This window comes from Vulpes vulpes, chromosome 4 (assembly GCF_048418805.1).
Source record: "Vulpes vulpes isolate BD-2025 chromosome 4, VulVul3, whole genome shotgun sequence".
Taxonomy (NCBI): domain Eukaryota; kingdom Metazoa; phylum Chordata; class Mammalia; order Carnivora; family Canidae; genus Vulpes; species Vulpes vulpes.
The window spans coordinates 115,689,177-115,703,837 of record NC_132783.1 but is presented as its reverse complement, the minus strand read 5'-3'; positions in this window follow the sequence as shown (position 1 = coordinate 115,703,837).

Below are 14,661 nucleotides of genomic sequence, written 5' to 3'. Positions count from 1 at the left end.
TGGACCTGAAATCATTGCCATACTAAACTTTGCTTTACAAATCAATAGCTGTCAATTCCCTCATCCCTAGAATATTACCACTTTCCCTATTTTGGTGCCCATAGTGCCTGAACTGTTACCATTTTTGTATAGGTTCCTTCGAGTAGAGCAGTATTCTTTTAGCACAGTCCTCTTATTAATAACAAAGATATTGACTAAGATCAAGGGATTGTACTCTTTAAGGGAAAATATAAAGCACTTTCTGTTCATCATCACACTTATCCCTCATGACAAGCATATGAGATATGTCCACACAGCGCATGTACGACAATTATTCCCATATTACCAAGGGAAAATGAGGCTTGGAGCAATGGCCAAGATCATGCAATTTATAACTGGTGAGACTGGGATTCAATCCAGATCTCTCTGACTCTAGAATTATGGTCTTAACCATTCAGAATGGCATCTGATGGTGCCAGTCTCTCACCATCAGATATGCCTGGAAGAATTAGAATAGAGTTGTCATTACATAAATATGGATTCATTTGTGTCTTCTATCATTTTCTCCACAAGAGGAGCAATCAGAACAGGATAAAAAGCACAGCCTTGTGGGAGGTGTGGCCAATTAAAAAGGAGAAAGAAGCCTTGAAAAACCAACTTCCCTGGGCTGAAGAGGGCTGGTTATGGAGATTAATTTGCCTTTTCTGGTTTTGTTTTGAGCTCATGCTGGGATTGCTACTGGGAAACAAGACAATCCTAATTCTAATTAGAATTACAGAAGCTCAGGGTTGGAAAGACTTTGGAGTGTAGCCTTCAACTCCTGCTTGAGGAAGGCACGCCCTCTGTAACAACTGGAACTATTGGGCTTTTCCCCTCTTTGTCTGCTGTAACACCTTGTTGAACATGAAGTCACAAAATACATCCTTCAGGTCAGGTCTGTGTTTCAAAGTTTTTTCCGTATCTCAACCTTGACTTCTCCTTGTTTTGTTCTTTTCTCTTGACCAGCAAAGAACAAATGTTTTCATTTTTCCATACTATTATTGTATAACCTTTTGGAAGCAGCCATTACAAATCACAGACTCTGCTTCTCAGTCTTGCTGACATGCATTAACCTGGTTATTCCCACCCGTTCTTTGGGATTTAGATCACACATCACTTTCCTGAAAAGACCTTCCCTCATGCCCAGACAAGGTCACGTCCCCCTGTTTTTTGTATCCACTGTGCCATGAATTCTCTTTTGTAACACTGCATATGCTTACAATTATATAATATATTGAATGTTCATATTTCCCACAAGATATAAAATCTAGAACTTGTTAGTTTTGTTCATATCTGCATCCCAAACACTGTGCTTATGCATTCAATTCAAAGCTTTTATAGATTACTTCCTGTGTACCAACCCTTGTACTTGTGAACAAGAGATTCAACCCCTCACCTCATGGAACTTGATCTAGTAGAATTTTTCATTTTTAAAAAATATTTTTTTTATTCATGAGAGACACACAGAGAGAGAGGCAGAGACATAGGCTGAGGGGGAAGCAGGCTCTCTGAAGGGAGCCCAATGCAGGACTTGATCCCAGGATGTGGAGATCACTCCCTGAGCCAAAGGCAGATGCTCAACCACTGAGCCACCCAGTTGCCCCTCAATTTTTATATCTTAGAGCAATTGGCAATAAAAGAATTTTGCTGTGCGATTCCTCTGTAAAATATTTTTCTAAGTATAAATTGGTTCAGAGTGGTGGCTCAGATGTGTGCTCACTGTCTTGGTTTAGTTTATGAGCTGCACTTGTCTTCATTTTGCGATTCAAAAACCGTGGCTAGGCAGTTCAACTGATACCTGCACAGTTGGACATCAGTGACATCATTCATTCATTCATTCATTCATTCATCCATCCCTTTGGCCCCTGTTTTCCTTTGCAATTCTGATTCCAAGCATTTCAGTATCTGGGATCATACAAACTTTGGCCATGGTGTAGGCCTGGCTTAGGTTCTATAGCATTCTGTAACTTACTAGCTGTGTAACCTTGGGTTAGTCAGTTAAACTCTGCAGTTCTCAGCTTTCTCAGAAATATCAGTTCATACTTTTTTTAAAAAAAAGAGGACCAAATGAGAAATAGAGCAACAACGGCAGCATCTAACAATTATGTGATATATTTATTATAAGCCAAGAGCTGTTCTAAGGACTTTACATATAAAAATTCATTTAATCCAACCTATGAGAGAGATGCTGGTTTTATTTCTATTTTACAAACAAGGTAAAAGAGGCACACAGAGGTTAATGAACATGCCAGGGTCACCTAGCTGGTAGGTAGATCCAGGAGAGAACCCTCAGTCTCTAAATCTGCAGCCTACACTCTCAACAACCTGGCTGTAATTGCCTGTGGATAATACATGCAGAGCCCTCAGCATGGCGCTCAATAGAAGGTGTCTCTATTTGGCTAATACAGGTTTGTGACAACTCTGAATTGGTGTGCCCCACTTTTCTTAGGAGATCTCATCAGATAAGAGAAGCACTGTGAACATGAAGCACTGCTTATCAATTTTCTAGCTCAAATGAGCCCTAAACCCAGGCTTCTACCAGCTCTAAGTGGTCAGACTGGCAAAGTAAAGAAATAGATACATAAAAGAAGGAGCAAGGCATGGAATCTAATGAGGGGAAATGAGCTTCTGATGTGAAAACTGTCTGCAAGATAATAGAGTTGATTCCTAGGTCTTCCACGCAAGTTCTTTGATTTTAAAAGCAGCAGTATTGTCCATCAGTGTCACTGACTCAACTCTTCAGTGCCTTTTTGGTGCTAACTGTACTAAGAGCTCTGAGACTTTTAATTCCCTTGAAAAGAGGACAAACGTACCGTACCCATGTTTACAGATTCCCACTCTGCATCTCAGTTGTCTTTTCAGAGTGGAATAAGGAGGATTTTTTTGTGCGTTCAAACCTGGTCTGCTGTTTCCTGTCTTGCAGGGAGGATGAACCCTCCTCCTGCTTCTGTGTCATCTGTGTAACCTTGTCCCTCTCCCTTTCTAGTCGAGTTCCATCCTGCTATGTTTTCCTTTAGGGGCCAGCCAAGTTTCAAGTCATATTTTCACTCATTTCATTCACTCTCATTTATTTCTTTAACAGGTATTACCTACTTTGTATCAGGCACTGGGGGCAGATACATGGCCAAACAAAACAAGCATAGACCCTGCCTTTTAGGTCACATGGAGGAATTTGGATGGTAGGTTCAATGGAAAGACTTTTCAATGGATTTTATGTTGTGATGGTGATCAGATTTGCATTTTGAGATCACTCAGAGTATAGTATATGGAAGATTGGAAGGGACAAGAGTAGGTGCTAACAGGCAAGAGATGATGAAAATACTATCCCTCAGCTTCATATTTGCTCTTTCTTTCATAAATCCCCTGTCATTTTAATATTTCTTCCTGTAATTCATTAAATTCCCTACCTATTGCCTCCTGCTTAGTTAAGTGGTAAGCTCCATGCTGAGTGTCCATGACTGATTATTATCCTCTGAGTCTAGCACAGAGCCTTACATATATTCGGTGCTCACTATAAAGAGTTTGCATCTCAGCATTTCAAAGTTGAAAGTGCCCTTAGAGGAAATCTAGGCTGACTGCTTTGTTTTGCAAAGTCCAGGCAGGTTAAGCAACTTGCCTAAGATCATGCATTAAATTAGTAATAGAGGTTTGATTTAATATTAGCATTCTGACTCTAGTTTATGAATGATTCAAAAGATTAGTGAATAAAGACTTTTTTCTCTCTTGTTTACAGTTGGAATCCTATAGTGACATAAAGAGAGGAGCCAGCAGTTTGAGAAGAAAATAATGGAAAGAGAAGGTATAGAGTTAAAAATGAAGTAAATGTCCACATTTGCTCTTCACATGGGATCAGTTTACATTCTGAGGCGAGGATCCAATATTTCTAGACTGGCTGTGAGGATCCAATATTTCTAGACTGGCCAGGTCACACCAAGGAGGTCAGGGACAGAGACTGTGACCCTTTGGGAAAAGTCTGGGAAGGGACCACTGGATATGGTGGTGATAGGAGAAAACTTCCTTTTCATTCTTCTTTCTCACAAATGGTTTCTTTGGGCAGCCCCGGTGGCGCAGCGGTTTAGCGCCGCCTGCAGCCCAGGGCTTGATCCTGGAGACCCTGAATCAAGTCCCATGTCAGGCTCTGCATGATGCCTGTTTCTCCCTCTGCCTGTGTCTCTGCCTCCCTCTCTCTCTCTGTGTGTGTGTCTCTATGAATAAATAAATAAAGTCTTTAAAAAAAACCAAATGATTTCTTTATCCTTTTGATTTCACCCATACACACAGTTGCCTTCTCTAATCCATTAGTGTTTTCTTTTATACTCATGTTTTAATTCATGCACAGTGGGCTTTTAATGTGAATATCTTTTAATTTGTGTTTTTTTTAAATCTAGCTCTCACATTATATGTAAGATCTTAGGCAAATATCTAAGTCTCTGAGGATTAGTTTCTTTATCTTTAGAATCTCTAAATGATCTAAAATGTGATAATTAGCTGACACAGCCATGGTTAGGCTTATATAAGTCAGAGATTTTCTAAGCTTGGTCTGTAGACCACCTGCATCAGACTTTCCTTCAGGTGTTTGATAGAAATGTAGTTTCCTGGACCCTGCTCTAGATTTTTCTATTCAGAATCTCTGGCAGTGGGATATCCAGGTTGGCATGTTTCCAAGTGATTCTAATGTGCATTTAGGCTCAAAACCTCTAAATAATTTGGAAAAGTGATTTATACATCATAAGGCATTGTATAAATACAATTTTAAGAAAATGTATTTTTGCCCCCAAACTGTCCTGGTCTTTGCCTTTTATCTGCTCAAAAATCTCTTTAGAAAACCATGTCTACAAAAGCCCTTGGCAGCATCTAAATAGTCTAAGAACACATGGATGGAGGCAAACGACCACCTGACTGGAAATTTTGTAGTCTGCTTTAGGCTTGACTCACCAGCCTTTTAAGAAAATTCTGTAACATTGATGTGTGTAATAACCGGATGGGGATTCAGGCAGCAAGATTTAGATGCAGGGCTGAACAAAGGAAAAATCTCTGCAGCTGAAAAAAAGCAAAATGAAGTTAAGCCCAGTGTTTCATATAAATGCAAGACGTGTACTCTAAGATTTAAGACATCCAGTTTGCTCATACACAGAAACTAAATATTAAACCTATACTTTTATCATCTCTTAACTAGATTTCTATAATCTCTCAGTTACTGTCCAGTTGAATGACCTCTCTTGTATCTCTTTGTACCTCAAAATGATGGAGCAGAACCCTAGTTAAATTATTTCCTTGTCCCCCCTAAGAGACTGTTGGCTTAGTTGATGTGAGATAAGCCTTATGTGATGGCAGTAAGCAAAATACCAGGACTGAGGCCATCATCCCCTGATCCAGCACTGCCATTTTTTTAGGGAAGTATTGACCTCAAGATTTGCCCGAGTTTTATGCTATATGAAAACCTGGGGTACTCCCACACAGGCTATCTGAAAGCTCAAGAGATATCCATATGGGTTTTTATCCATATAGATAGCATTGTCTTGATAGAAGTTCTGACTTTAAGATCTGCTTTGCAGTCTGTCTGTACCTTTTTTTTTTTTAAATATAGTTTCACTAAAGAAATTGAATTTTTTTTTTTTGAACAAGTACAAGAATAGAATGGGAGAAGCTATAAAGTAGCCAGGATTTATGGTCTAGCTCAGAGGTGGTTTTTTTCAACTCATCTAGACAGAAATTACTGCAGTCTTCCCCTTAGAGCTTCTTTGGAATCTATTTTCAATTTATACTGCATACCTGTAAAAATGGGATGCAGAATGATAATGCAGTTTCTGAAGAAGGATCTGGAAACCTAGACTCTGCCATGCTTATAAACAAATTCATACATATTTGTGATAAAGCCTTACTTAGATTGAGAATCCAATTTTCTAATCACTTTACCCAAGGTCTATATTATTAACCCTTTGTTCAGTGTATCCCATGTCAAATGTCTTAATAGACCCCCATGAGCTTTTAAGACACTATTAGGAGGCCTAAAAGTGAAGTATAAAAGCAGAGTAGTTATGAAGAGACCTGACTTTTAGTTCTGATTCTGCCTCTCTGTATATTTCATCATAATGAAGTCATAACCTCTTGGGTCTCAGCTTTCTCATCAATAAAATGGGAGGAGGCTAAATGAGATCAGTGTTTCCAAAGCAGTGTTTCCCAGAACACAACTAAAATACCTAAAACTAATTGTACTCATGAATCATTACAGGATTAATATTTAGAAAATCTGTAATATCCCAAATCTAGAACACATATATTCAAAAGCTTGCTGTTTTGTTGCTAATCAAGGTAATAAAGTAGGAAGGATAGGAACTAGGAGACCTGGGTTTGTAGAAAATCACTGTGTAACTTTTAAGTGTCATTTTAACTCATTTATGGTCTCAGTTTTCTCATATGTCATCTACTCCAGGAACACCTTGTGGCTCTCATAAAAGTCAAATGAGGTTTGTACATTTGTGAGCTGAGTGACATTATTTTGATAGCTATGTACAAGGAGATTGCAAATAAGTGTAACTTAAAGTCACTTTAATTTTTATTGTGTAATATTGGGATGGTCAGTTGGGGTTGAATCAATGTAAAGAGAGGAAAGTGACAAGATTCACTTAACCATCTTCTTGCCTGAAGCAAGGCCAGATCTGGACTGGAAGGTTGGTTACATCTGTAGGACCAATTCCAGTCAATTGTAGAAGCCGTCCGATCTGAACAAATCTGAGAATCTAACTGTAAGAGCTGGGATCTGTTAGATATGGCTGGCATGCAGCTGGGAGTGGGGAATAGAAGCTTGTGGCTCACATGCAGCCTGACCTGTACATGACATCCATCCATTTGAGATGATGCATGTACATCAATGGGGCTGATACAGAGGTTATGATATTTTGTTTTTTGTGTATATCTCTGGAGCATTTGGAAGATCCTTAGGCCAAAGTTGTGAAAAACATGAGCCTAGCCAAAATTGGTATCTGAGAAACATGTGTACCAAATAGAATTAAACATCTGGCTTGAATTTTCTTCCTTTTCTTATTCTAAGATTTCTTTTCTCCTCTTCCTTAAATTTAAAATCTTTTTCTCAATCTCTCTCTTTCATGATCTAGTTCCCATCCCAGCCCTTCCTTGAATCTGTTAGAGATCATAGTTAGCTTTTCTTTATAGGTACCATGGCATCTTGCACGCAAATATACATACGATAGGTCATCAATAAATATTTGGTTCAAGGGATCCCTAGGTGGCGCAGTGGTTTAGCGCCTGCCTTTGGCCCAGAGCGCGATCCTGGAGACCCGGGATTGAATCCCACATCGGGCTCCGAGTGCATGGAGCCTGCTTCTCCCTCTGCCTATGTCTCTGCCTCTCTCTCTCTCTGTGTGACTATAATAAATAAATAAATTAATTAATTAATTAAAAAAATTTGGTTCAAGCAGTAGATGAATCACTAACTATATCATAGGAAATAATATTTATAAATATATACACATAAAACATATATTATAGTCTTTAAAAGAGATGAATAACCTTACAAAGAGAGATGAATGAGGACTTTGCTGAGAGCCTCATCAGAAAATGTTGATATCTAGAGTTTGCTCATTAGCCAACATACCATTTAGAGACTAGCACGGGAATCTCTTAGCACAAAACTTTGAATACCCAGAAAATTAGAATTGTGCATCAATTAAAACAAACAAACAAACAAACAAACTAGAGTCAGGAAAGCAAAAAATACTTCGAAGGGAAGTGGGTCAAACAACAGATTTTGTTTTAAAACTCCTTCTCTGATCTTACAAGGAATTGCTACATTAACTCAGACTGGACCTCTGGAGGAATAATCAAACAATTCCACGTGGACTGGATGTACTACTGCTTCCTTCTATTGAGAGAATTCATGTGGGCATCCTGATCTGTCTACTTTGCTTCTTTTGGTTTTCTTTGTGTTTATGTCCAGTTTTTCCTCTCTAGAATAGGAGCATAATAACAAGTACCATGTAGAACTATTGAGAGAATTTAATGAGATGGTGAATGTGGATGTGCTTTGTAAACTAAGAATATAAAATACTGTACAGCTACATTGTGTTATTGTAACTTTTCTCATTTGAATGTGGATTAAATAGAATATCTCATCCTAGGAAAATATAGACAAAATCAGGGAAAGATACAGTATAATGGATAACCTTATTAAGTACATATCAGGGAAGAAGAAACCTTTAGTTCAGCAGATTTCCTTTTTAATATATATGAAGTCGATTGGTTTTTATAGCAAAGTCGAATCTATTGGAATGTACCAGTAAAGAAAAGAAATAGCCCTCTCTTCCTTTTTCCCTTGCGAAAGACCTAGAGATTCACTTAATACTTTTTTAAGCACCTACTATGTGCCAGTAAGTGTTCTGGGTACTAGGTTTCAGTGATGAATGAGACAGCTAAAACTTCTATACTTTTGTCAGTCATAATGTAGAAGAGAAGAAGACAATAAACACACAAATAGGATGCTACCAAATATTGATAAGTGCTATAAAGAAGCAAACAAAGGGATGTGATGGAGCATGGCTATAGTGGGGGGTGGTGGTGATGGCCATGAACATCTTCTGCTGTGGGAAATTGTTGACTTATGGCCTCAGCTGTTGCACCCTGAGCTGTTGCCATGTCCATGCTGAGGTCATCTTTAGCAAGGGCAGCTCCCAGCCAGTGACTCAGCCTGGTGGGGCTACTAAGGCCAAGTCACTGCTGTGGGATTCAGGACTCCTCCAGTGGTGACTCTGGTTTGAGGACTAGGGGCATCAGCCTTGCCAAAACTTTATCAGAGCTGCACCATGATCAGAGATGCTTCTTAGCCAACCCTCTTTCCTTTCACAGGGGTCAGCTCTAATATCACAGTGTGATAGCTCCCCCAGCACCTCACAGGCATGCCTCCCAATACATCCTGTGCACGGCTCATATCTCTTGGGGCTTGCTTCTTGGAGCACAATGGAGCTAACTCAGGGGAGGAATTGGTAATTTCAGTTTGTGTCAAACAATGCTGCTTAAAGGAGGAGAGAGATGAGCTGAGATTTAGAGGAAGAACATTTCAAGAAGACAGAACATCAAGTACAAAAGCTGTAAGGCAGGGAAAATGCTTGGCATATTCAAGAAACAAGGAGAAGGACAATGAGTTGGAATGGGGTGAGAGAGTCCAGGAGCATTAGGAAGGAAGTTCACAGAGGGACAGAGGCCTAATCTTATAGGATCTTAGAGGCTATGCTGATGAAGTTGGGTTTTATATTAGTATGATAGGAAGCAACAGGAACATTTTAAGCTGGAAACTGAGGTGGTCTGAGAGAGAAGGTACACTTTCTACAGTTGTATATTTTGCAAACATGGAGTCCTTTTGATGTAGAGAGCAATGGGTACTTGCAGTGATGTTTTCTCAGGCAGATCCTACATCTGCTGGTGCCTTAGCCACTACAACCTCCTCTTCTTCTTCCTTCTTTTGTCTGGGAAAGGGATAGAAAACAGTAAGTTTTCACCTTGGTGGCTGGGAGAGTTGAGAACAGTTACCACAATGACTTTACTCAGAGACTATATATATATATTTTTTGAGGTTTATTGAATATACGGTGTTATATTAGTTTCAGGTAAACAATACAGTGATTCAACAATTCTATATATTACTCAGTCTCATCATAATATGTGTACTCTTAATACCCTTCACTTATTTCACCCATCCCCCTTCCACCTCCCCTCTGGCAACCACCAGTATGTTCTCTGTATTTAAGAGTCTGTTTTTATTTCTTTATTTTTAAAAATATTTATTTATTTGAGAGAGAGAGCAAGCAAGCATGAGCGAGAGCGGCAGGGCAGACGGAGAGAGAATCTCAAACAGCAGACTCCCAGCTGAGCATGGAGCCAACCTGGGCTCAATCTCATGACCCTGAGATCATGACCTGAACTGAAACCAAGAGTTGGATGCTTAACTGAATATGCCACCCAGGCACCCCTAAGAGAATCTGTTTTTAGTTTGTTCATTTGTTTTTTAGTATGGTAGATTCGTTACAATTAATGAGCTAGTAGTAGTGGATTGTTATTAACTAAAGTGCATACTTCATTCACATTTTCTTAGGTTTTATCTATTGTCTTTTTTTCTGCTCCAGAAGTCCATCTAGGATGTCACATGACATTTAGTCATCATATGTTCTCAGGCTCCTCTTAGCTGTGAAAATTTATCAGACTTTCCACATTTTTTATAACCTTGAGAGTTTTGAAGAGTACTGGTCAGATGTATTATAGAATGCCCATCTACTGGAATTTGTCTGTTACTTTTTTCATGATTAGACAATGGCTATGGGGTTTTTAGAGGAAGGACACAGACATAAAATGGCATTTATCACATCATATTCAGGCTACATACCAGCAACATGATTTATGATGGTTGGTGTTGCCTCTAATCACCCGGCTGAGGTGTGTTTGTCAGATTTCTCCACTAGATAGATACCCGCCTCAAACGCACACACCCCTCTTTTTTCCTACTATGTTCATGGGAAGAAAGTCATTATATGCAGCCCATACTTAAGGTGTGGGGAATTCTGTTCCATCTCCTTGAAGACAGTAGATTAATATAAAGCATTTGAAAATTTTCGGCATGGGAGGTTTGTCTCTTCCCCCCATTTATTTATTTATTTATTCAATCATTTATTTATGTCTGTATAGTCTCATGGATATTTATTTTCTTTCTTTGAGTTATAATGCAATACTATTTTATTTTGATACTCAAATAGTTTCAGCTTTGGTGTTATTGACTGTTATGTTCCTTTGGCATATCTCAATCATTGTGTATTTGTCTGTTTGTGTCTTCCTTTCTTCTATCATTTTCTTACTTTATGGCAGCACAAGATGCTCCACATCTATCTTCTGTATTTCCTGCTTCAGTCCTAGAATTTGTCATTTCTTCAGTGAGCCTTCCTTCTTTTGATCAGAGTATGGTGTTAGAACACAAGACCTCACATATTTCTTTCATTTATTAAAGGACATATTGGTTGATTGTAATTTTTTGAGATTATGAATGAAGCTACTGTAAGCCTTCTCATGCAAGTGCTGTGTGGCACTTACATATTGAAAGCATTTCTACATTAATTTTTTCATTATCATTTTCAAAACATTTGAGGGTAAATAAAGTCACATCATACCTGTGTTACATGCTGGGAAAGACTCAGAAAAGAAGAGTTTCTTGCCTCAGTTTATACAATTCATAAAGGGTGAAGCCAAGACTTGAAGCTATGTCTTCCAACCTCAAATCTTGTGTTCCTTTATTTATAATTTATGCATTATCTAACTCTTGATAAATTACTTGAGGAAATAATTGAAAACTCTGTTATACCATCCAAATATTAGTTATTTTATTGCACCACCGTTTCTTGTTTTTCTTGTCTTTGTTGCTACACTCATCCCGACACATAGAGCAAAGGCAGTAAAAACATAATCTCCTATAATATAAATGAAAAGAGAAATAAGTTCTTTATAGATCTTGGAAACTAGCCCTTTATCTGATACGTCATTTGCAAATATCTTCTCCCATTCTGTAGGTTGTCTTTTAGTTTTGTTGACTGTATCCTTTGCTGTGCAAAAGCTTCTTATCTTGATGAAGTCCCAATAGTTCATTTTTGCTTTTGTTTCTTTTGCCTTCGTGGATGTATCTTGCAAGAAGTTACTGTGGCCGAGTTCAAAAAGGGTGTTGCCTGTGTTCTTCTCTAGGATTTTGATGGAATCTTGTCTCACATTTAGATCTTTCATCCATTTTGAGTTTATCTTTGTGTATGGTGCAAGAGAGTGGTCCAGTTTCATTCTTCTGCATGTGGATGTCCAATTTTCCCAGCACCATTTATCGAAGAGACTGTCTTTCTTCCAGTGGATAGTCTTTCCTCCTTTGTCGAATATTAGTTGACCATAAAGTTCAGGGTCCACTTCTGGGTTCTCTATTCTGTTCCATTGATCTATGTGTCTGTTTTTGTGCCAGTACCACACTGTCTTGATGACCACAGCTTTGTAGTACAACCTGAAATCTGGCATTGTGATGCCCCCAGATATGGTTTTCTTTTTTAAAATTCCCCTGGCTATTCGGGGTCTTTTCTGATTCCCCACAAATCTTAAAATAATTTGTTCTAACTCTCTGAAGAAAGTCCATGGTATTTTGATAGGGATTGCATTAAACGTGTAAATTGCCCTGGGTAACATTGACATTTTCACAATATTAATTCTGCCAATCCATGAGCATGGAATATTTTTCCATCTCTTTGTGTCTTCCTCAATTTCTTTCAGAAGTGTTTTATAGTTTTTAGGGTATAGATCCTTTACCTCCTTGGTTAGGTTTATTCCTAGGTATCTTATGCTTTTGGGTGCAATTGTAAATGGGATTGACTCCTTAATTTCTCTTTCTTCAGTCTCATTGTTAGTGTATAGAAATGCCACTGGCTTCTGGGCATTGATTTTGTATCCTGCCACACTGCCGAATTGCTGTATGAGTTCTAGCAATCTTGGGGTGGAGCTTTTGGGTTTTCTATGTAGAGTATCATGTCATCGGCGAAGAGGGAGAGTTTGACTTCTTCTTTGCTAATTTGAATGCCTTTAATATATTCTTGCTGTCTGATTGCTGAGGCTAGGACTTCCAGTACTATGTTGAATAGCAGTGGTGAGAGTGGACATCCCTGTCTTGTTCCTGATCTTAGCGGAAAGGCTCCCAGTGCTTACCCATAGAGAATTATATTTGCTGTGGGTTTTTCATAGATGGCTTTTAAGATGTTGAGGAATGTTCATGAAATGGGCAAAAGACATGAAGAGAAATCTCACAGAGGAAGACATGGACATGGCCAACACACACATGAGAAAATGCTCTGCATCACTTGCCATCAGGGAAATACAAGTCAAAACCACAATGAGATACCACCTCACGCCAGTGAGAATGGGGAAAATTAACAAGGCAGGAAACCACAAATGTTAGAGAGGATGTGGAGAAAAGGGAACCCTCTTGCACTGTTGGTGGGAATGTGAACTGGTGCAGCCACTCTGGAAAATTGTGGAGGTTCCTCAAAGAGTTAAAAATATACCTGCCCTACGACCCAGCAATTGCACTGCTGGGGATTTACCCCAAAGATGCAGATGCAACGAAACGCCAGGACACCTGCACTCCGATGTATCTAGCAGCAATGTCCACAATAGCCAAACTGTGGAAGGAGCCTCGGTGTCCATCGAAAGATGAATGGATAAAGAAGATGTGGTTTATGTATACAATGGAATATTACTCAGCCATTAGAAAGGACAAATACCCACCATTTGCTTCAACGTGGATGGAACTGGAGGGTATTATGCTGAGTGAAATAAGTCAATCGGAGAAGGACAAACATTATATGGTCTCATTCATTTGAGGAATATAAATAATAGTGAAAGGGAATAGAAGGGAAGGGAGAAGAAATGGGTAGGAAATATCAAAGGGAGACAGAACATGAAGACTCCTAACTCTGGGAAAAGAACTAGGGGTGGTGGAAGGGGAGGAGGGTGGGGGGTGGGGGTGACTGGGTGACAGGCACGGAGGGGGGCACTTGACAGGATGAGCACTGGGTGTTATTCTGTATGTTGGCAAATGGAACACCAATAAAAAATAAATTTATTATTTAAAAAAAAAGAAAAGAGAAATAAAGAAATCACCCATATTCTTTGCTACTTCTCATTTTATTGCTTAGAGAATGGTGCTAAGGCACTCCTTTGTGTTTTGTAATTTTCCCTTAACACCTTTTGTCATTGTTTTCAATCATTTTGCATGTTGTATAAAACGTATTTAAAATTAATAATCATATGTAGCAATGGAGTGTTCACCATATACACAGGACTAAAGAACTCACTTGTTGTATTTATTCTTCACCACCTCATAAGTAGCATATACTATTATCCCCTTTTTATAGGTGAAGAAACTGAGGTTCATGGAGAATTCTGAAACTTGCCTGGGAACCTGCAGTTAGTAATTGATAGGAATAGGACTCCGAAACTGTGGAAGTATTTTTTTTTCCTTCTCTTCTTAATGATTGCCAGAGATGAATTACCTTCAAAATCAAAGTTGTTAATTTAGAGATACAAACTTGATGACAAGGGTTTGGGAGAAATAAAACTGAAGAGTGGGTATAGCTATGCCACTAGACATAGGGAGGCAAGCCAGACAAGTGTGTCCTGCAAACACAGTTACTGAACAAAAGAAGTTGAACCTTGGGAAAGAGAAAATACTATTTCCCCCTGGTGACACCATCTAATAAGAACAGCAGCTGCTCTGGGGCACTGGCCCATTATGTTGAAGTGGTAATCGTGCAATTAGCTCTTTCTTCATTTTCCCATGTTAACCCAGGGGTAAAATGGCACACTGAGCAAATATACTAAATTACATTAAACTTAGTGTTCAATTTGAAAATCTTAGCTGCTGGCTGCAGAGAGATTAGTAGCTCTAGCAAAGTTTTGCTCATACTCTACCCTCACCCTAATGAAAAACCTCAGCCACAGCACTGATGGCTTTTATCAGATGCAGCATAACTTTCTGCAGGCAACTTCAAGTTGGCTCTCTGAGGTTTCCAGAGAGAACTCTTGGCATGAGTTATCAGAGTGAATCTCATGCAGTCATCAATA